Source organism: Crocodylus siamensis, chromosome 2, assembly GCF_052110815.1.
Source record: "Crocodylus siamensis isolate JL-2025a chromosome 2, ASM5211081v1, whole genome shotgun sequence".
Taxonomy (NCBI): Eukaryota; Metazoa; Chordata; order Crocodylia; family Crocodylidae; genus Crocodylus; species Crocodylus siamensis.
This window is the reverse complement of record NC_143396.1, coordinates 135,734,031-135,755,660: the sequence shown is the minus strand read 5'-3', so window position 1 is coordinate 135,755,660 and position 21,630 is coordinate 135,734,031. Positions and strand designations below refer to the sequence as shown.

The 21,630-nt window shown below is 48.0% G+C and overlaps 1 long non-coding RNA gene across 1 annotated transcript in view; it reads right to left on the bottom strand.

Annotated features, from left to right (window-relative positions):
* LOC149870800 (uncharacterized) overlaps positions 1-15,854 on the bottom strand; it is a 353,531-nt gene extending 337,677 nt beyond the window's left edge. The window contains exon 1 of the long non-coding RNA XR_016440496.1: positions 15,790-15,854. This is a non-coding gene — a long non-coding RNA (uncharacterized LOC149870800). The remainder of the gene's footprint in view (positions 1-15,789) is intronic.
* Between the last annotated feature and the right edge of the window lie 5,776 nt (positions 15,855-21,630).

The window sequence follows — 21,630 nt, the reverse complement described above, 5'->3', positions numbered from 1 at the left end:
CGCCCCCTGGACAAGCTACCTGTGGCTCTGTCCCACTCCCCACCCTTGCCCCGTGCACCCCCCTGGCTGGGCAGCACCCCAGCCCTGTCCCACTCCCTCTATGGCTGTGGGGAACCTAGATCTGTTCCCTTACTCCTCTATACCCACCACCCCATTGACTTACCTGCACGGAGCTACTATCCAAGCTGTCTGGCTGAGTTCCTGGCCAGGTGCACATGTGCAGGCACAGAACACTGCCAGGCTGCAAAGGAAATCTGCCATTTCCCATGGATCCCTGCCCAACACCATGAATCCAGGACAAATGCTGGCCCAGAGTCGTGCAACCCAGGACCAGGACTTGAGGTTCACATTGCAGGACTGACTGTCCTGCCCTATTAGGGCTGGGTGATCACCCTAGTGCCAATGCATGTGTAGTTTTACTTTAAGTATACAATATATTCTGTACCTGCCAGTCTAGCAGCACTCTGTCCTGCATTTGTGGTTGGAGTCATTGCTTTTTTTTTCATGAAGGCCCTGGGACAAACATAAGAGTATTTTAACAACTACTTCTTGTCCTTGCAGTGGCAAGACACTGACAGTGCCCTTGTCCTCCAGCTTGACCTGTGGCAAGTTGGAGGGTTTTGATGTTTTGGCTGTTATACCTAATAGCAGTACAAGAGTTGTACAAATGTTCACAACATTTTTAAGTACAGTTAGGTGAACATTTGTCTAGGATAGTTGCACTAAATGATCTCCTGAGGTCTGTTCCAGCTCCAAGATTTTATAAAACTGCCCCATACTCACTGGGACCTTGGTCAAACCAGAGACTTGCCCTATGCCTCCAGTTCTATGCCTGTCAAAATACAATAATGATAATGGCACCTATCTATGGAGTGCTAGGAGGCTTCTAATGGAAAGATGATGAATCTTATCAGAAAGAGACTGTCTTACCAATCTCAATGGAGCCTGGATCATTTTGGTTTTAGCCTAACTCTATCACATGGGACCCCTCAGAGCAAGGGACTGCTCCTGTAGGCTGCTGAAGTGGTCAGTGAGTTCCTTCTTTGGTATGTTCCAGTGTCTTAGTTACTGGAGCAGTGAGCCCGCAACTCTATCCCATTTGGTGTTTTGAGGAGCTGTTTTTACATAAAAGCAATATTTAGCCCCCAGATTAGTTCTTCAACTGGTCCAGAAACATATAGAACATGCCTGTATCATTAAGAAGTTACTGAACCCCTGTGGGAAAAATGGAAACCCTGGGACCACTGAAGTCAGCTTCCAGAGCAGAAACAGCCCCGTTGCCTCTGTACCCCAGAGCCAGCTGATTTCAGTGAGCAACTTGCTCTGGCTGCAGTGTAGCACAAGGGGGCAGTCTGTCTCCAGCATCTGTCCATGCAAGCTGAAGGAGCTGTCAGCCACTGCAGTGGGCATAGCAGGATGACGTGAGTCAGTCTGAGCATCCCAGATGCACTTTTCAGGCCAGTGCAAGTACCCAGGTGCACTGGGGGCCTGAGTCCCCCCACCTACATTCATATAATAGCTCCTGCTAAGCTGGCTGAATCCACACTTGTGGGTAAAGGCCATGGGACTAGGGTGACCACCTTTTCCACATGCAAAGATGGGCTGTCTGCTGCAAGCTCCCCCCCCCCGCTGCCTTTCCTCTGGGAGCCCATGCCAGCCACACACCCCTTGCCCACCCAGAAGCAGCGGGGGGCACAACCCCATGCTGCCACTCCAACCCCTGCCTGCCCGGCAGCAGCAGGGATCTCACCATGGCAGTGCAGCCAGCACAGGGTCACTGGGGGAAGGCAGGAGGGCAGGGAGCCCGGATCCCGCAGCAGGTAACCCATATCTGCCCCCATCTTGCACACAAATCTGGGGGGCCCATGCCACAATAGTGGAGAGCTGCTCATCTCTTCCTCCTGCACTCCCTGGCTCTGTAGCTCTGTCCCACTCCATGCTCCAGGCCCTGGCCCCATGCACCACCCTAGCTGGGCAGCATCCCCAGGCCCAGCCCTTACCCTTCCTTACCGCTGGGGCCTCAACCCGCCCCCCTCCATACTCCCTTATGCCCTCTTCACCCCATAGACTTACCTACAGGGAGTGGCTTTCCATACTGCCTAGCTGTATCCCTAGCCACATGCGTGTGTACAGGCACACACGTGCACTTAGTGCCTCCTGCATCCAGCTCCCAGCAGCCCTGAGCAGCCCCTTGCAGGCTGGAACACTGCCAGCCTGCAAGAGGAAACTCACCATTTCCCAATCCCTGCATGATATTGCAAATCCAGAACAAATGCTGTCCTGGAGTCATGCAGCCCAGGACTGGTACTTGATGTTCCTATTGTGGGACTGTCCTGCCCAATTAGGGGCAGTTGCTCAACCTACATGGGACCAAATACAGAGAACTAAGTCAGTAATTTGGTTACAAACTAAGCTTTGCTCCTTAATGGCAAAACACTGGTCTGTGTTTGTCCCTGCACACATCCCTGGTGAGCTTGGATCTCTTAAGTGAATTTTAATAACCCTTGCAGCAGTGGAACAGTGACAGCCCTCATCCCCCTGTCTTACATGTGGCAGGTTATGGTGTTTCTAGTGTCCTTGTGCAATGTGCCTTGCAGCTGAGAGATGGGGTTGCTTTGTAGTTTTAGGAATAGGTTAGATGAGGACTTGTATAGAATGGTCCAGATAGGGATGACCCTGCCCTGAGCAGGGGGCCAGAGTTGCTGGCCTCCTAAGGTCCCTTCTAGTCCTGTTTTTTGTCATTCTAGGATTGCCTGAAGTGCTGTGCAAGGCAGAGCCTGCCTATCTGGGCACATGCATTCACACATATGATGGCAGTTTCTGAAACTTCTCAAGAACCAGGAATTTAAAAAAAAAAAATTAAAGGCAGTCTTAAGAAACTGCCTGTTTCCTAATGTCATATGCTCCCAGGAGGCCACAGCGGCTGAGCGAAAGTGCTGTTCTTGACAGTTTCATGGTGCAGCCACCAGGGTTCCCAGGATCTGCAGTCCAAGCACAGCCTAGCCATGCAGATGGCCCCCAGGCTGGTGGCCCCAGGTCTCCCGGATTGCCCCAGACTTGCAGGGAGCAGGAAACTAGATAGCCCTAGGTTAAATGGCCAGGCTGCCCCAGACCTAGGAACTGGTCTCAGGACTTAACAGGTTCCAAGTGCTAGCGCTGCCACCAGAAGCCAGGCCCCAACTGGAGGGCTCCCAGGCTCCCTGCTGTGGAGCTGGGAGCTGAGCCCTGTCTAGCAAGGACTCCTAGGGCTTCTAGACTCCCAGCTCCATGGCAGCAAGCCAGGCCGCAGGCTCTGCCAGCACTAGAGTCCTCACAACAGGAGCGTCACAAGGGAGCCCTGCCTTTGTATTGCATAAAATTCACTGAAAGCCGAGATGCTACAAACTAGATGTTTCTGGTTGAATGTCTCAGCATTTTTTTCAGTTATGTGGATTTGCTGACAACCTTATGACCAGCCAAACTGCAGAGCCAGGTAATGGCTGCATTTGTGATAGCTCTGATCATCCCCCCTGCACTATTATAGATTGACTTCTCCTCTGGGATGCGACAGGCTCAAACTTCTGCTCAGCTTCTAAGCCCCTTCCACCTTGAGCTGTAGGAATGGCAAAGAATTTAAAGTGCTTAACTCTCAAAGTGGCCTAAAAGAGCCTGTTGGTGCCAGTAGACCTCAGAAGCTCTAAAAGAGCTGTGGGGCCTGGTGCTCCTCTTTCTCCTCTGCTTTCACTGAGTCCTCGCAAGGCCTCCTGCCTTGACCTCCTCCCCTGGGGAGGAGTCACCTGCTTCTCCAGCTTTCAGACCATGCCAGGGAATTCAAGCAGCCCATTGCCACCACAGTAGTCTGTGGATGTGTCTACATATGCATATTAATACAATAAACTCTGGTGCTTATTGCACCAGAGTTTATTGCTCCTGGGGGTTGTGTTTACAGTGCTGTGGTCCTGGGAGCACATGAGTCAAGTCAGAGTAGCCCTGACTGACAGGGAGCCTGGGGGGTCAGTCTGCCAGCCTGGGGCTGCTCCAACCCAGTTCAATGTGCTGCAGAGGGGCTGGCTGAGGTATGAAGTTGCTTCAGTGTAGGGTTACCACCCTCTGTCCAACCATTTCTTGATAATTCTGTTGCTCAATAAGCTTAACAAAGGCAACCTGTAACAGCACAATCACCTGCCTAATGATATATAACATCTGGGAGCCATAATAGGCAACCCCAAATTCAAAATAGTTTTATACCCAGACATCTTGGATCACTGAGGACTAAAAAAAAGTGCTGGGCATTATTTACGGAAGCAGGACTATCCTTTCTGAAGGCATGACCAGTGGCACAGGATACTTAGGCTGACCTACACTTCCCATTATAAGACCTGTTTTCAGCTATCTACAAGTTTATCACACTTTGATTAGTTTGTACTCAAATCTGCCATGCTGGAGAAAACATCAACCAAAAGCAGTTCAATTACTTCCAAGAACCAAGCCAGTACAAAAAGACTGTTTTAACCCATGTGTAGCAGGTCCATTCCAGGGGCAGTTGTGATGCCCCCTGATGGCTATGCAGCCCCTGCCTGGCTCAGTCCCTAAGGTAAACCTCCCTTAAGCACTTGTCTGCCACATCTTGTTCTTATTTAAAGGTTAGATAAAGGAGGCCTTTAATTGAGCCTCTGTCAGTATAAATCGCCCTCTGGTCCCTCCTGGACCCCCCACTTGTCTCACCTTAGCCCTGAATTCCAGTAGGCCTTCTCAGCCTGCCTGCACTTCTGCAGGGCACCTGTAGCACTGAGGACTAATTGCATGGGTCTATCCCACCTCTGTACCAAGCCCCAAGCCTCGCAGGCATTATCATTCAGTGATGTCATTGAATGTTCGCTCTACTTGGCCCCTTTCTGGACTCCTTACTACTTTCAGCCCCTCTCTCTGGGCTCTTGGACCTGCACAGCCCCACTTTGGGCTCCAGAATCCTCAGGTCATGCACATAGCCACTTCCTGGGCTCTCAGGCTCTCCAGTCTCCTTCTCAGTCCCCTCTTGGGGCCCTAGGAACCCCTGGTCCTACACATGGTCCCTCTCTGGAGTCTTGGACCCTGATCCCACCCACAGGCCCCTCTTTCTGGGCTCAGGGACTCTCTCATGCAACTTCTCTGGGATCCAGGACTCTCTGGTCTGACTCACAGCCCCCCTTGGACTCATGGACCTTTTGATCTGACTGTTGGCCCTTCTCTGAGCTTGTGGACCTGCTGGTTTGAGTCTTAGCCCTTCCCTATGCTCATGGGAGTCCTGCTGTGCTCCACTCTCTACTGAGCCTGACTCACAGCCCCCCCTGGGCTACCTGTTCTCAGGGTAGGCCTAGAGCCAGCCTTAGCAGCACTCCAGGCTACATCACTGGTATGCTAAATAAAAGTATCTCAGCACCCTGACAAACACCCAAACTCACTCCGAGTTGGGTAACAAAAATAAAGGCCCCATGCCTGAAAAACACTCAGTCTTTCACTGTCCAGGTAAGCTTTCCCTGCTCCCAAGGCTGTAGAGAGGCTTGCTCCCTTCACTGCAACTTAAGGAGCTCTGTTACCAGTGGCTCCTCACTGCATGGCTCCCAAGGCTGAACTGCCTAACCATCTGAGGCCTCAGGTTTATACAGGTCCAGCCCTGGCCTTCTGCTGGTCAGGTGACTCTCCAGTTAGCCCAGCTCTGCCACCTGCAAGCCTCCTTCCTGACTGCTTACACACTTAGGCTAAGTACAGACAGTCAGAAGCCCAAGGCTAGATTGATTCAATCTTTGCAGGTTAGTTTAAGCTGCATAGATCAAACCAAGAAGCAAGCAAACAGAAATTCACTTTTGATTCCAGAAATGCAACCACATGCCTGCAGTGACCTAGGCAGAAGCGGAGGGGAGGGGAGAGGAGGCACTAGACCACATCTTCCCACTTGGCTGGGGCAGACAGCTTGGGCCCATGCTAACCCACCCACCCTGCAAGGGGGACAGGGGTTGCAGGGGAGATGCAAAGCATCCCAGGATGCTGGGGGACTGTGAGTTAACTGGAATCTGGAGGAGATTTGGGACAGAAGTTCAATAAACCGATTTAATCTAAATCAGTTAAGTCGATACCACACCCATCCAGGCTTATTGTAAGCTGCTTTCAGCCATTTTGAAAATGTTTTTTGTGCACTGAATTCTATTGTGTTACAGATTTGAACCAGTGTCCCATCACTTATACCGGTTTATGTGTCATTTCTGTCCCTAGCCTTAAAGGGGCAGATGTATGCCAGTGCCCTGCTACACAATTGTTAAACAATCTTTTGAACTCTTCCTAGAAATGTTCTAAGGTACTGTTGTTTTGGACAAGGAAATCAAAATCTGTTTTCTGTGTCACAGTAGGTGTTCTGCCATCTTGTGAAAATCCACTCAAATCTGGCCATATTTTTCAACTGCCTTTGAAAAATAGCAGTTCACACATGCTTAGCAGAGATGTCTCAAGCTTAGCAACTAATATCTCTGTAAATTCCACCCTCACTGAGCAAGCTCCATTCCCTCCGAACTCCCAGCAGCAAGTCAGACAGGTCTCACAAGAAGCTGGTGTCTGGATAGGCCTGGGACTAACTGGATGAAGAGACTGTGGCAAGGAGGAGACGAAATGACATGACAAATTAGGGGAAGGAGGCTAAAAGCCCAGTGTAGAGAGACAATGCTGGACCTTCCCAGGGTGGTTGGGGTGGGGGAAAGGGGGAGCGCAATTGATCCTATCTAGCCCAGGCCCATCTGCCCTGCGCCCACCACCAGGGGCACCAGACAGAATGGGTGGGCGGCGTGGGGGGTGGTCTTCATGGAGACTGACCCCAGACTCCATGGGCAGGGCACAATCACCTGGGCAGATGAGACTGGGTTGCAGGTGAGTGGGAAGCAAAGTCTGGAAGTGGCCCTGTGCACTGGGCTGTCACTGCCTGGCCCCAGGGCCAGGATTGCCAGGCAGTGACAACACAGGGTCTGGGTTCAGGGAAGAGCCATGATCACCACATGTCCCTGCCCACAGAACTGGTACCCATCACAGGGACATGTGGGGAGCAGATTATGGCTCTACCCTGGGCCCTAGCCCTATATTGTCACCGCCCTACTTTTCTGTCCTGCTTCTGGACCTTTTACCCTCCTGCAGCCCCATCCCAGCCAGCCAGCCAAGCACATCCTGCCCATGGGGGTCCCGGGCCAATCTCCATGGTGACCTCACTCACTTCATCCAGCAGCCCTGGTGGTGGGTGCAGGGCAGCAGAGCCAGGGCTGGCAGTGACACTAGCAGCAGCAGGAGCCACCAGGGCTGCTAGGAAGCTGAGTCTGGCTGGCACACCACCCCCACCCCACTGCATACCTGGGGATGGTGGGACCAGCCGCATGCACCACAGCCCTGGCTGTCCCCTGTGCCTGGGCCAGGCAGGGCCAACGGACCTGCTGCAGGCTGGATAAAATCTCTTGGCAGGCCAGATCTGGCCCAGGGCCGTATTTTGCCCATTCCTGACATAAAGGATGACAACCTCTATAACAACTGATGCTGCCATCAGTTATTTGCTAACCTCAAATGATGGTGGTCTGTGCAGTGTTCTGACTTTGCTGATGCCAACAGTGGTGCCAGTAGGTTGTCATGTGGTGAAATTCCTGTTGTTTCAGTTTTGTTTTGTTTTTTTAAACCCAAAGGACCTATGTACACACATGGCTGTGTTAAAAGAATGGTCATTATGTACAGAATGAACCAGAGACCCACAGAAAAGAAGATAATCTGGAATTATGTAATTTAGACAGTTCCATAATGCATGTGCATAAGGGGACATTACTTAACTTCTAAAGGCTTGTCTTTGCAACTTCAGTAATGACCTCATAGGACACATCTACATATCTCCCTGCAGTGACATAGCGACGCGCTATGTCATTGTACAGCGCGCTATGGCAACATAGCTATCAGGTGGGTCTGCATGTGATCACCAGCTACATCATAATAGTGGTGTGCTTCCCCAGTATAGTGTGCTACTACAGCACCGTAGTGGCAAAATCTAACCATGTACCGCATGCACAGCACAGTAACCACCCATACTGCGCTCTGCTTTAGTACTTCCAGAAGAATATGTAGACTTGCCTATAATGTAGCTAATTAACATGTCATACATAATAAAGGGTGACAGACAGGAGTGCTAGTGAGGGGCTGTGTTTTGATTTCCCAGCCCCTGTCACGTGGCATACGCCACGCTTTGGCTGCACCTGGCTTTTTGATTTTGCTATGCTTTGCAATCTTCCATGGGCTGGTGGGCTAGGGATAAAAGCCTGATGTGAAACAGGTTTAAACCTGGGAATGTTCTTGCAATGAAGCCAAGTGTTATGTAATTTTAAAATGATACGGCAATCACTGATCACTTCTCTGGCCTATGGTATGCAGCAGGTCAGACCCAATGGTAAGAACAGTCCCTTCTGGCCTCACAAGCTATGGATAATAATAGAACAGAATAACAGGAGTATCATCTCTCTTTTCCTCTTCTCATGCATAGTTTTAGACCAGCACACCCTTCATCACTAGCCCATGATAACCAAAGCACCACCCTCAGAAACAGGTCTGACAGAAACTGATCTAAAGAAAGCTAAAAATAAATAATGTAGCAAAAGGAGTGCACCTGTGGAAAGGCTCTGTGAAGCCTACAACATGCCCATCCTTACTGCCAGGAGCTTTAGCCCTGAAGCACCCTCCTCTGCTTCTCTAGTGGAATTCTTTCAAAAGCTGCTTTCTGTCGTGTAAGAAAAGTGACCTTTCTACATTCCAGCCAGAAGGTCTCCTCCCTGCCAGAAAGGGCAGCTGTGCAACATGGAAACCCAAATAATGGAGCCATGCCTTAGAAAAAAAAGAGATGAGAAGGGCAGCTTCAGTGTAATTTAATCATTTGAGTGTCCCTCATTCTTCCCTGTGCTACCTCCCCAGTGGGACACTCATGGCAATTGTTTGTAAATAAGGGACCACCCAGAATGAGTTGGGGAAGCTGAGGGAATCACCATATCCAACCTACTGGATGAAGCCCAGAACAAATAGCCAGAAGTTTCAAAGCAGAATTGAACAACATGCACTGACATTACTGCCTTCACCAAAGCCAGCAGATAAACTCCTGTTGTGTTAAATAGGCCTATGATTTCTCTGCACTCTGGCTTCTCATCTGTACTAGTGATTGGTTACAGGAGCAGACTGAAGGGCTTGTTTGGGAACAGCTTGTAAGCATGGGAGCTTTGGAGCTGTCTCTCCTGTCCCGCTAGCACTTCCGCCAAAGTCTACTGAACTTTCCCAACTGTGCTAGTGAAGCTGATGGCATGTACACACTTGACATTGGCTGGCCACAGCCAAAAGTCTGCTTCCCCCTTAATTTTCCTTTTGCTGACACTTTTCAAGAGCTCCACTTGCACTGCTCAGTCAACAAAAACTATCAAGCAACAGCTGTTCTCACTCCCTACTCGACTGTAGCCCCTCAGCATGACCCCTACTCCCACTCCCCAAGTCAGGCAAGCACAGCTGCAGCCTACTGAAGTTTGCTGAACTCATGTTTAGGAGAGAAGAGAAAGCAGAAAAGAGAAAATGTCCTCTGCCACTGGTCACCCACCCCACTGTGCTTCTCAAAGCATGGGTGCAAACACTCCATCCCTGCTTGCCCATTGCAAGTGTGATGATTATGTGGTTGTATTGTTTGTTTGGATGTTATATGTTGACAGTGGTTCTTTGGATGGCTTCTGTTTCTTTCTTTGAAAGGATTAACGGCTGGATTGCAGAGGGCCTGGGTAGGGCCTGGAAGGATCCCTTTCCTGAGAACGCTGGTTCTTTCTCGAAGTTGGTTTGTGTGGGGAAGGAGATGTAAGCCAGGGAGCTGAAGTATGCATGTGCCTGTGTGAGAGAGGGTGGAGCACAGGCAAACCACTGCAGGCACTAGAGAAGCTGAGACCTCTGAGGACAAGGAGGAGTTTGCTGTGTCCTGGGAGGAACTCCTGCAGGCCTGGCTGCTAAGCTACTGTGTTACCAAATACCAATCAATCATGATTCACTCAGGGACCAGCTCAGTACACGGTTGCTAGCTAATGTAACCAGTTATTTAGCAATGATTAACACTTACAAAACCACAGACTAAGGAGAAGAAATAATCAAGACAGACAATCAACTGCCCCAAGACAGACAGTCAGATGCACAAGCACCCATGTCATGAGTTTTGCCTGTCAGCAGCTAGAGGTGCAGGGCCCAGAAACCAGAAGCCCTGCATCTATCTCCTTGACAGCTGGCAGGTTTTGTGGCCACAGCAGGGGCTATCATCCCTGCAGCTGTCACCCCGCTGTGCCTTAACACATACAGGGTCATCTATGTCACGATTTTTGCCTGTCAGCAGCTTGAGGTGAAGTTCCCCCCAAACTCCTACACCAATCTTCTTGAAACTTGGCATGCTTTGTGGTCTCACCGGGGGCTACCACCCCTGCAGTTTTCACCCCCCTGTGTTGTAACACGTAGATGTGACATGAGTTTTGCTTTCAAGAATTTGGGTTGCAGTTTCTCCCAAACCCCTGCACCGATCCTCTTGAAACTTGGCAGGCTTCATTCTGTTGGCAGGAGCTACCATCCTGGCAAGTTTCATCCAAATCAGACAAAAAATAACAAAGTTATAGATATTTCATTGATTCCCCATTACACCCTATGGCTGGATCTCCGAGGCAGCTCCGAAGCATCTTTCCTTCATTTTTTTAAATGGAAACATATAGCTTTTTATATAAACCTATGCTGATTTTTCCAAACATAATTTATTGTATTTATTTGAATCCAAGATGAGGTTTTTTTCTTCATTCAACATAGGGAAAAACATGCCTCATCTTGGATCTGAGTACCAGCACTCTGTCTTCAGATAGGTCCAAGATCAGGTAGTGGTACAGGGATCGGGTAGGGGATGGGGCAGCAGCCTGCATAAGAATCAGGAAGCAGCACACAGGAAGTGGGGTGGGGATTGGGCAGCAGCATGTGCTCATAATTAGGCAGGAAATCATGAAGCAGCATATGTTTGGGGACTGGGCAACAGCACACATGGGATGATTGGGAAGCAGTAGGGGTCATGGTGTGGAGCAGCAGCACACATGGGGGATGGGGCAGCAGCTTAAATTGGGACTGGAAGGCAGCAGATGCTGGGGACTGGGCAGAAGCCGAGGTGGACAGCAGCACATGCTGGGGACCAGGCAGCAGCACGGGCTGGGAATCAAGTGAGGGGACAGGTGAATGGGGAGCCAGTGGTGGGTTGTTGATCAGGGGACAGGTGGCAGGGGCTCAGGCATGGGGGAAAGTGGCAGGAGACCAAGGCACAGGGGTCAGGCTGCCTGCCTCCCCTACTCCATGACTGGGGACAGATTCAAGACAACCCTCAAATAATTAGATACTACACATGGGAAAGTTACAGCAACGTATGGAATTATGATGTTATCATTTTCCATGTATGGAATCTAATTTGGGGTGGTCATGCAATATCCAAATCCATCTCAAATTTGGGTAAATATGGTATTAATTGCAAAAATAAATTATCATTTTCAATGCATATTCCATCCAAAAAAAACCATAGAAAATAGATGAGAACAGATGACAACTGAAAATCACAGTATTAGCACCAGTAGTAGTAGCAGTAGGCATCTATCTGTCTTGTGAGGCAACAGAATCACGCCAAGTGAGACATCAGCTCACTGAATGTAATCCTCACTTGAAAGATAAAATGAAGCTGGAGTGACCTCTCTAGGGTGCAGAAGGCTAGGCAGCTCATATGGAGGTGCTGAGCTGCCCATATACCAGTGTCCCCCTCTCAGCCTTGCTGGTTTAGTCCAAAGGAAGAGCAAGATCCTGTATATGTGGAACCAGCTTGACTGCAGGAGCTGCCAAAGCAAAGGAGATCATCCATTTGTCTGTCAGGGCTCCACTCCTAGACTAGCTGCCAACCAGGGTTAAAGGGTGTTTTTACATGTGATCTGAGGAGGGCAGTGTCTCACGTATCAGCACCCCCACGCTTCAGAATGGTGGTGAGGGTGCTTTAACTAAAGCTCATCTGATGACCTTTAGTTAAAGCACCTCTGCTGCCATTTTGAAGCACAGGGATGCTGATACATGAGACGCATGGGGCTAATTAGCACACTCCAGCAGACCCAATTATTCGAGTCTGTTCCAATGTGCTGTAATTGGAGCAGCCTCCCTGCACATCTACAAGCACCCAAAGAGCCCAGTCTACCCTATCATGGAGTGGACTTCAGTTCCATAATTTTTACCCTGGCAAGGGTAAGACTACTACCCCTGTCTAAGGTGTTTTTCTGCACAAAGCCATTGGCACCCTAGAGTTTGCTAGATTATTTAAATGCCTCCCAGCACTCAGGGATAATTGTCACAGGTAGTTACTTCCACTCTAAGTTATGCTGGCAGGTGAACCTGATCTGACCTGCATTAGCACCAGTACAGTGTTCTTAATTCCCTGCGAGTGCATCTTCAGTATGTATTTAATTAGGTGTGTGTGTCTTAGCTGATGTCTTTATTGTTTCTGAGACATTAGTACAGCAACAACATGACTTGGTATGCTTTCCTTCCTAAGAGCTTTGGAGCACTGTTCTTCAGTTGCTGGTGTATCTCCACGCTCTACCTTTTCTAATTCTAAAATTCCATAAGAGTAATGTCAGCTCTCAGTCTCTCCAAGCTTGTGGCAGCATAGAAAATTGTTGCCAGTACTATACATTATCCTGTCTATTTTGTACGTTCAATGAGAAAACCCTTGTTTTAGTGAACTCTGATAAACTTGTAAATATGTCTGATGTTTTCTGTTGAATTAATCAGGATTGGTGACATATTTTAACTAGCAACATTCCATTTACATAAATACAAAAGACCTAAATATACAATACAAGAAAGGGATTTTGGGGGCAAGGAGACATGGTTTTACCATCTCTGAAAAGCCAGTGATTGGCATATGAGAAGGTATGGTTCAGTAATTTGATATAGAGCTAGTTATGCATATAATTTTATTTCAATATACTTAATATCATCATGGCTACAACATAAATCCTATACTACCAAGTCACTGAGAGTCCTCCAGTGATGGAGAGGTGTAGTTTGGGGTGACCAGAAAAGGATTTTGTCTCAAAATCCCAGTGTGGCAGAACACCTTTGGTGCCTGCCATTTTAAGGTCTAAAACAAACAGCAAAGCAGCCTGAAGGTGGCTGCAGTCCTAACCAGGATTCACATGGCCAGCAGGAGGCCACCTGATTAGGAAGAGGGCACAGCTGCTAGTGATAAGAGCAGTCCCTGAGCAGTGAACCCAGCAGTTTGCTGCAAACAGCTGGAGGGAGAACATCTCCTGGCTGGAGCTGCTGCTCACATAACATCTTTGAAGGTACAGGGCAGAAACTATGGCGATGGAGGAAGTTCCTGGTCGTGGGGCATAACTGAAAACTATACTCTGCTAGGGTAGGATGGTGTGGTGGGGCTGCTTGTCACAGAGCGGTCCCCAAGAAATACCACACCAGTTGCCTCCCTAGTGAAAGGGGAGTATGGGGCACCTTATAGCCCCAGACTCCACAACCTGCTGAGTAACTCTGTAGCAAAGACAGGTTAAGGGTCCAGGCATGTCTACAGACACCTGAGCACCATGGGGTGTAAGACCCCATGGCTCCAGCAAAGGGGGACCAAGTAGTGGCCCCAGCAAGGAGGCAGAATAGTGACCCCAGAAAGGGGGAAGAATAGTGACCCTAGTGAGCGGGCATAAAGTGCATAGTAGGCTGTGCAGAGTAAGGTCTCAGGGGTGGCCTGAAGGGCTGCACATGAGGGTGCAGAGTAGGGTCTGCATAGGCAGGCATGAAGGACTGCACAGGGACACACAAAGTAGGGTCTGGGTGTCCTGAAGGACTGCACACAGGCCAGCCCTAATAGTTCAATAATATAAGCGGAGGCCCTAGTGAAAGGGGCATAAGTTGGAGGAACTAGTGAGAGGGGAGGAGGCCCACGCAGAGAGTAAGCCTGAGGTAGAGTGTATATTTTGGATGCCATCTGCAAAGCATGGGACATGGTAGAAGGGGAGGTTCGGAGCTGTGTATAATGCCCTTGGTATCAGGGCATAAAATGGGCAGCCTCCCACATTATGACATCTTCTTTTATGTATCAAGACATGGCAGGAGAGACAGTGGGACTGCCCTAGACAGGTAGGCAGGCCAATCTGGTGACCAGCCTCGCAACTTCCCCCTGTCATACCCAGCTCAACCTCAGTTCTTTATTTAGTGCTGATTCCATAGCACACAAGATTGCAGGGCTGTAAGTTAGCTCACTGGCATGCAAAAACCAAGCTTCAGTTCAGGCAACATCATGTCTAGACATATTCTCCCTTGGTCAGAGAGATGTGTAGTTTGGGGTAACTTGAAGTGGGTTTTGCCCCATAATCCCAGCCCAAAATAAATTCCTTATTCAGCACAATGTATTTAGCACACAGGGTTTGAGGGGTGGGTGTTAGGTGGCTGACTGGCACTCAAAAATTGAGCATTGGGTTAAGCAAGGACCTAGCCAGATTTTCAGGAGAGTCCCTGGGTGGTGGACAGGTGTGTTTTGGAGTGATCTGAGAGGATTTTCACCCAAGATCCCAGTCCAAACACAGTTCTTCAATCAAGACAGTGTACATTGCACACAGGTCTGGGGAACTGTCAGTAGACAGGCTGGCATGCGAAAACCGAGCTTCATGTCAGTAGCACCCTGCTCAGACTTATTCATAAATATCCCCCAGCAGTGAAGATGTTTGTTTTCTGGTTGACCTGAAAAGGATTTTGCCTCATAATCCCAGCCTAATCTCACCTCCTTATTCAAGGCTATGTACTAGATCCATAATATTATTTTACATTTTTATTAGCAAATATACTAATAAAATTGTATATTAGTACTAAATAAAACACATTTCTGATAAAATTCTAACTCCTTAGCACATCTAATCCATTACTACCAACCTTCAATTGGCTTTGAAGAAGGAACTCAGATTGGCTTTGAAGAAGGAACTTGGAAAAAGGAACTCAGAATAAGGAACCAACTTCAGCATCATGAAAGCTCTGTGATGGAAAACATGGTGCAGATCTTCCCAGTGCTAAGGAGCACGGGTTTTTGGAACCCTGTTTGGACCTGTCTGACTGGGAGCTCAGGCCTCCATCTGAAAATTTCCCTGAACATCAGGCATCAGGCATCAGAATAGAAATTGAGTGCACATAAATCAGTTTCAAAATGACTGAAACTGGTTTAAGATAAACCTGGTTGAATGTGGTATCAGACTTAACTGATTTGAGTCAAACCAGTTTATGAAACTTCTGTCCCAGACCCCTTCCTGGTTCAAGTTAAATCACAGTCCCCTAGCATCCCACCATGCTTTTCACCCCAGGCTGGGCTGGGCTGTCTGCTCCAACAGAGAAAGGTTGGGATGAGGGGTGGGAAGAGGAGGCAGGGACTGCCCCTCCCCACAAGCAAACCCCAGCTGGGGCCTGGAGCCAGGGAGGGGGGTTAAACCCCTCCTCCCACAAGTATAGAGCTGCCCTGCCCTGCTAAACTTCCTGCTGGCTGTGACTATGGACTACCAATTCCAGAGGCACCTGGAAGCAGGAAGAGGAAGTGATAAGCAACCCTCATCCAAGTAAAACCAGAAGAGAGTCAGCACTCACCATCCCCACAGCCCCGTTGCTGACAGCACTGTGGCTGCCTGCAGGAGCTCCCCACTGGCCACTACCATGATCCTGCCACCAACCATGCCACCGCCACCGGCGAGAGCTTACCATGCCCCACCAGCCTCTAGGGGTACACAGTGTTCATGTCTCCATGCATTCAGTCAGAGATGCTCTCTGTCTCAAAGAGCTTGCAGCTTGGAGGTAGTAGAAAAACAGTAGTACTGACCAGGGAAGTAACCCAACAGGTCGGTAGCAGAGACAGGAATTGAGGCGGAGTCTCCTGTATTCCAGATCAGTGCCTTGTCTGTTGACTAACACTGCCTCACTGCATGTACAGTTGTATCCATTTAGCAGAGATGATAACTTGGGTGGGGGTTCTGAAAGGTGTGGGCGATTCTACCAAACCCAGAAGCCTGTCATAAGGATTAATCAATTACTGTTTGCAAAGTGCAATGATATCCTTGGATTAAAGTCAGACATACATTGAGTGATCACTTCAGCAATATTCTTTTGAGTGCTAGAACTGGTCAAAACAGCTTCAGCTGAATGCATCTTTTATTCCAGCAAGAATGGCTTCTTAATTAAACAGAAATTTGGGCACAATTTCCATATTTTATTAGGGGAGGGGGAAAAAAGACCAGCCAAATTTTTTTTAAGAAAAATCCCCCAAAGCCAACTGTTTTTTGGAGGGGAGTTGTTTCGGGGGGGGGGTTTCCAGTTGCTGAACCTTGTCTCCCCCCTCCAACTGCATCTCTTCTGGTTTTATTTGGATGAGAACCTGAAAAAACTGATGACAATAGGAAGAGTTCTATTTTTATTCCTGTCAACATTTTTTTTGGCAAGGTAAAGGGTCATTTTGTGCCAGCTCTACTGAACATTGCTTTCTGAAATTAGTAAGGGGTGGTTTTGCAGAATATAAATCTACTGCCACTGCAGAGTGCAGATCATTGACTCTGTAGGAAGTAGCATGTAATTGCTGTTTGTGGGATACTCAAAAGGAGAAGATTTGAATAATTCACCTGATGTGCCATCTATCTTGGTATCAAAACACTTACAAAGCAACTATGGGAGATTGTCAAGGGCTGGTAATTATCATCCTCACAACAAACATCCTCAGATTGTTCTGCCATAGAAAAAAGCCACATCTTCTGCACTGTTGGCCAAATTCTGTTCTCACTTGCAGGGTAACAACTCCCATTGGAACAGCCCTCTGAACAGTCTCACCTTGGCAGTCCATGGGTAGTCGGATACTCATGTATTCCCGAACAGAGTCTCGTCCCTCTGCACAAACTCTATTCTAAGAGCAGTGGGCAGTGGATTCAGAGTGTGCAGGGGGATCATTATAAAGCTCAGCCAGCCTGAGCAATCTAATCAAGTGGCCATACTTCCAACAGTTTAATTTATTTCATTTGGAACATGTAATTTGATCTTCCAAACTCTCCAGTGTTATGATTGTAGTTATTTATTTATTTATTCATTTTGGAGAAATAGCCTACTATTTTGATGGCTTTTTTTCTCTCCAAGTAATATTTATTCAACCTTATTGATCAGTTTCTTCCTGGATATATACAAGGGGACCATGTCCCTAGCTAAGATAAAAATGCAAGAGCTTTCATTCTTTCTGAGCCAGGGTGTACCTGGACACCTGCTGGTGCCAGGCAGACAGATGTCCCAGAAAGCTAGCTCTTCCTTGGAAGCACGGCTTGGCCACTTTCAAGGACACGAAGAGAGTAAATTAGATAGCTGAGGGACCTCCCTCCACCCAGTAGGGTTTTGTTATTGCTAGACTGCTTGTCTAGTTAATCCATCCTTTTATCTATCTTATCCATCCATTGTATGGCAGAATCACAGTGACTTTTTTTCAAACCTCTCATTTGTGATTTTCTGTTTCTTTTTTAAACCTTAGTAAAATGTTGTTTTTTGACAAATAATGGGCTTGGCTTGCATTGGCCTCATATGTGACTTATGCTGGAGATGACTAGTTCAAATTGAGAAATAAATTTTCCAGAGATATCCCTTCTCCAGCACTTAGAAACCCTCCTTTTCCTTTATCCAGAGCATCTGCCATATGGCTGTGTTGGGGGGGAGGGGGTGGAATCTTTATTGCTCTTCCTATTTTTCCAGCCCTTATGTGAATACAGTTTTATCTCATTGGTATTTCCAAGTGCAGCCTCTGCCTGATATATGTTCCTCTCCCTGTCTTTCACTAACAACTGTATGGGTTGTTTGCGAATGTTAGATTCTGCAACTCCCTGCCAAGCAACATTTGACAATGCTGTCATCGCTCTTAGGCAAAGCGTGCCTCCGCAGGTTGAGAAAGCATGCCAAACATTACATGTGTGGGTTGGCTGTCTTACCTGGCTCGGGAAAAGCACTGGCTCAGTAGTTAGAAATCATAAAACTGGGAGAGAGAGACTGTAAGAGGTAACAGCTCATTAATTTGGTCCTGGAATGTGAAGCTGCTTCCAAAGAACCATTCCAAACACCATTGTGATCTTGAGAGGTGCTTCTGCTCACTAGGGCAGATGTATTTTTTGAATAGGATGCCCAGTGCTGTGAGATTCATTATGACAGGGCTGGACCATGTGCCTGACATTAATCTTATACCAGCTAAAGCCCGCATTTTTTTTAAAGTGTTATAACTGAAGACACAAAAATCTGCTACTGGCTGCGACTGGGCATGCTTGGAAAGAGAGATAAATTGTATCCTCTGGAATAAAAATCAAGGCTTGTGTTTATAGGTGAGCTTTATTAAAAGAATAACAAAGTCACGGACTGACCCATCAGAGATAATATAGGGCCTGTATCTGCCCTCTTCAGGTTTGCAGGCTTCTGCCTTTCTCACAGGGAGCCACATATACATGGGTGGGGAGCAAGGAGCTTCTCCTGGTGGGCAAGAATGTTAGAATCTGGCCTAAAAAGATGTTCATACCGCATTTATTTGCATACCACATGCACCTTCCACCTGCAAAATAACCCTCCAATATCAGAGTACATTTTGTAAACAGGGAAGGCAATTTTCTTTCCCAGAATACAAGGAGTAAGACAGTGTCTGGCTAAATGACTGCCAGTTTTTATCTCAGCAAGCAAGTGTGGGGAAGGAAGAGTCCAGTGTTAACCAAGTACTAAATCAATGTGCATTAACTACAAAGAAGTATTCTACCAGCAGTAAGAGAAAGACCATTGGGTCCTCTGATAAACATAGAGGGAAACCGAATAATGGGTGATGTAGAGAAGACTGAAGTATTTAATTCCTTTCTTAGTTCAGTCTTCATTAATAAGATCAGTTACCATATGACCAGTTGTGAAAGGCCCCCACCTGACTTACCTTGACACTGCAGTCCAGGTGACTGGGCTGCAATTAAGTCAGCCAGCACTATGCAACAGGAGGGAGCACCACCAGTTGGACCAGGGCCTGGACGCCACATGCCTAAAATGGGTCCGGGGCAGAGGCAAGGGGAAAGGCATGCAGGCACTGGAAATGGAGCCAGATGCTTTCTCCACTGCTGGAAGAGGCCCAGCACTTCCCCCCAAGAGCCAACGTGCCTGAAAAAGCATCACACATGCATTCTGTGGCTGAGGCATCCAGGGAAAACCCAGATGTAATCCCAATGATCAGCCGGAGGCTGGTTGCTTTCCCCAGAGCCAAAAGACCCCAGCAAACCCAGGAAGGCTCTGTCACCCACAGAGCACCAAGGACCTGACCAGATGTCAATTCATCCAACGCAGCCAGTGAGTAGCATAGCACAAATGCAAATCCACTCCCTACCACAGACCAAGGACTGCACAGAAACCCACAGGTTAGGAGGGGCTGAGAGAGGGCATTGCAGTGGGCCCTGCAGGTACAAATAAGGCAGAATCTCAGCACAGAGCCCCATTGCCCCCATACACCCTGCCAGAGTGTCCAGAAGCTCAGAACACACCAATGAGGGACTGGTGGAGCTGCAAGCCTCATACAAGCATGGCAGGGGTGCCAAAAGGCAGTGGTATACCTGGCCCAATGGCAGGATGGGGAGAACTCATGCCAAAAAGTCAGCTCACCAGAAGTGAATTGAGCCTGAAGGTGGGTGAGCAAAGGGTTCACCAGGTACCCAATTAACGCATACTCAGAAGTGAACTCTTTGGCACGGAGGCATCACTGCCCTGCCAACTGCCCAGTTGGAGCTATTTAGGTTAAATTTTCAGTTGTGTTGGGATTTTTTGGAAACTACAGAACAGCAGCAAGAACACTGCAGCATCCCTTCTCACTAGGTACCCAACACAGGAGGAAAAGCTCCTTTGTCATAACAGAGTGCTGCCAGGGTTCACTGTAACACCAAAGAGGAAAGGGGTAGAGTATTAGGGGAGGAAGAGCCCCACAGAAGATGCGCTAATAGAGTTGCCGTTGGGTCCCTAAAGGAACCACTGAGCACCACCTCCAGATGTATATCAGTGAATAACAAGTCGTGGCAGGCGAACAGGCCCAGGTGCGACACAGCCCAACCCAGCAGTGCATACTCATTGGCCAATATGATGGGCATGAGCCTGTCACACGAGTACAACTAGTAGCAAGGAAAGAGGAGGAAATACCGCAATTAGTCTACCAAGAAGAAAAGGTTACAGTTTACTTAAAGAAGCTAGGTGTTTTCAAGCCAGCAGGGCCAGACAAGATATATCCTAAATTCTCAAGGAGTTGACTAAGCTAATTTCAGGGCCATTGGCTATTATCTTTTAGAATTCATGTCCACAAGAGTGCACACATGCATTTTGTAGCACCTCAAAGGCCCACCGTACTGGCATATGGGAGTGTCCTGCTGTCTTGGGCTTTTGAGGTGCCACAAAACACACCCTGCACATGTGATATGGTTCTCTACATTGTGTATTTGCAACACAGAGTCGAATTTAGATACTGGGAAATCCCAGTATCGAAAAAAAGCACACTGAAAATAAGCAGAATGGTGCTTGTTGCAGCAGTGTTTGCCACCTGAAACCAGAGCCTGGCCAGCCAGAGCCACATTCCAGCTTCCAGCCAGGCTCCACACACCTGGTTGCTGCTGCTGGAGCCTCAGGAGGCCCCAGGTAAGGCTGTTGGGGCTAGCCCAGGTGCTGGCCTCAGCCTTCCATACCCCACCCAAGGCAATTTTCCCCATGCCAGAGTACGCATACAGAAGCATTCCCCAGGGACAACTAGCAGTGGTACTAGCAGATAAATATGTGCCACTGCTAGTTGTGCCCAGGGAAACGCTCATGCATGCTTGTCTGCACACACCCATGCAGGTCACATGTGATCTCTCATGAGTAGAAAACAGCAAATATAATGCTCAATGTTAAGAAAAGGAAAAAAAGGAAGCTCCAAGGAATTACAGACCAGTCAGTCTCCTATGTCATTCCCATTGGTAATCAAAGGAAACAGTATAGAGGAAAATACAGTAAGATAGATCTATTATTGGTTAGATCATCGTGCTCAAAGAAGAATCATAAACAGTTCAATATCTAAGTGGATGGAGATATCAAATGGAGTTTTCCAGGAGTCTGTTCTTGGTCCTGTACTATCTAATATATTCATTAATGATTTGGAGAATGGAATTGAGTGCAAATTTGCAGATGACACCAAGTTGGGTGGGGTTGCAGATAACCTGGAGGGTAGAATTAAGATCTAGTATGAAGCTGATAAACTGGAAAGTGGTCCAAATGAACCAAATGAAATTCAGTAAGGACAATTGCAAAGTCCTCCACTTAGGACAGAACAATTACATGTACAAATACAAAGTAGAGAATGATGGCTAGGTTGCTGGGCTGCAGAAGAGAACCTGGGGGTTGTAGTGGACCAGAAGTTGAACAGGGGTCAGCAGCATGCTCTTATAGCAATATAAATACCAACATCATATATGGTTGTATTAGCAGGAATGTCACTTCCAAATTAAGAAAAGTGATTTTTCCATCACCACCAGTACTTGCAAACACCTGGAC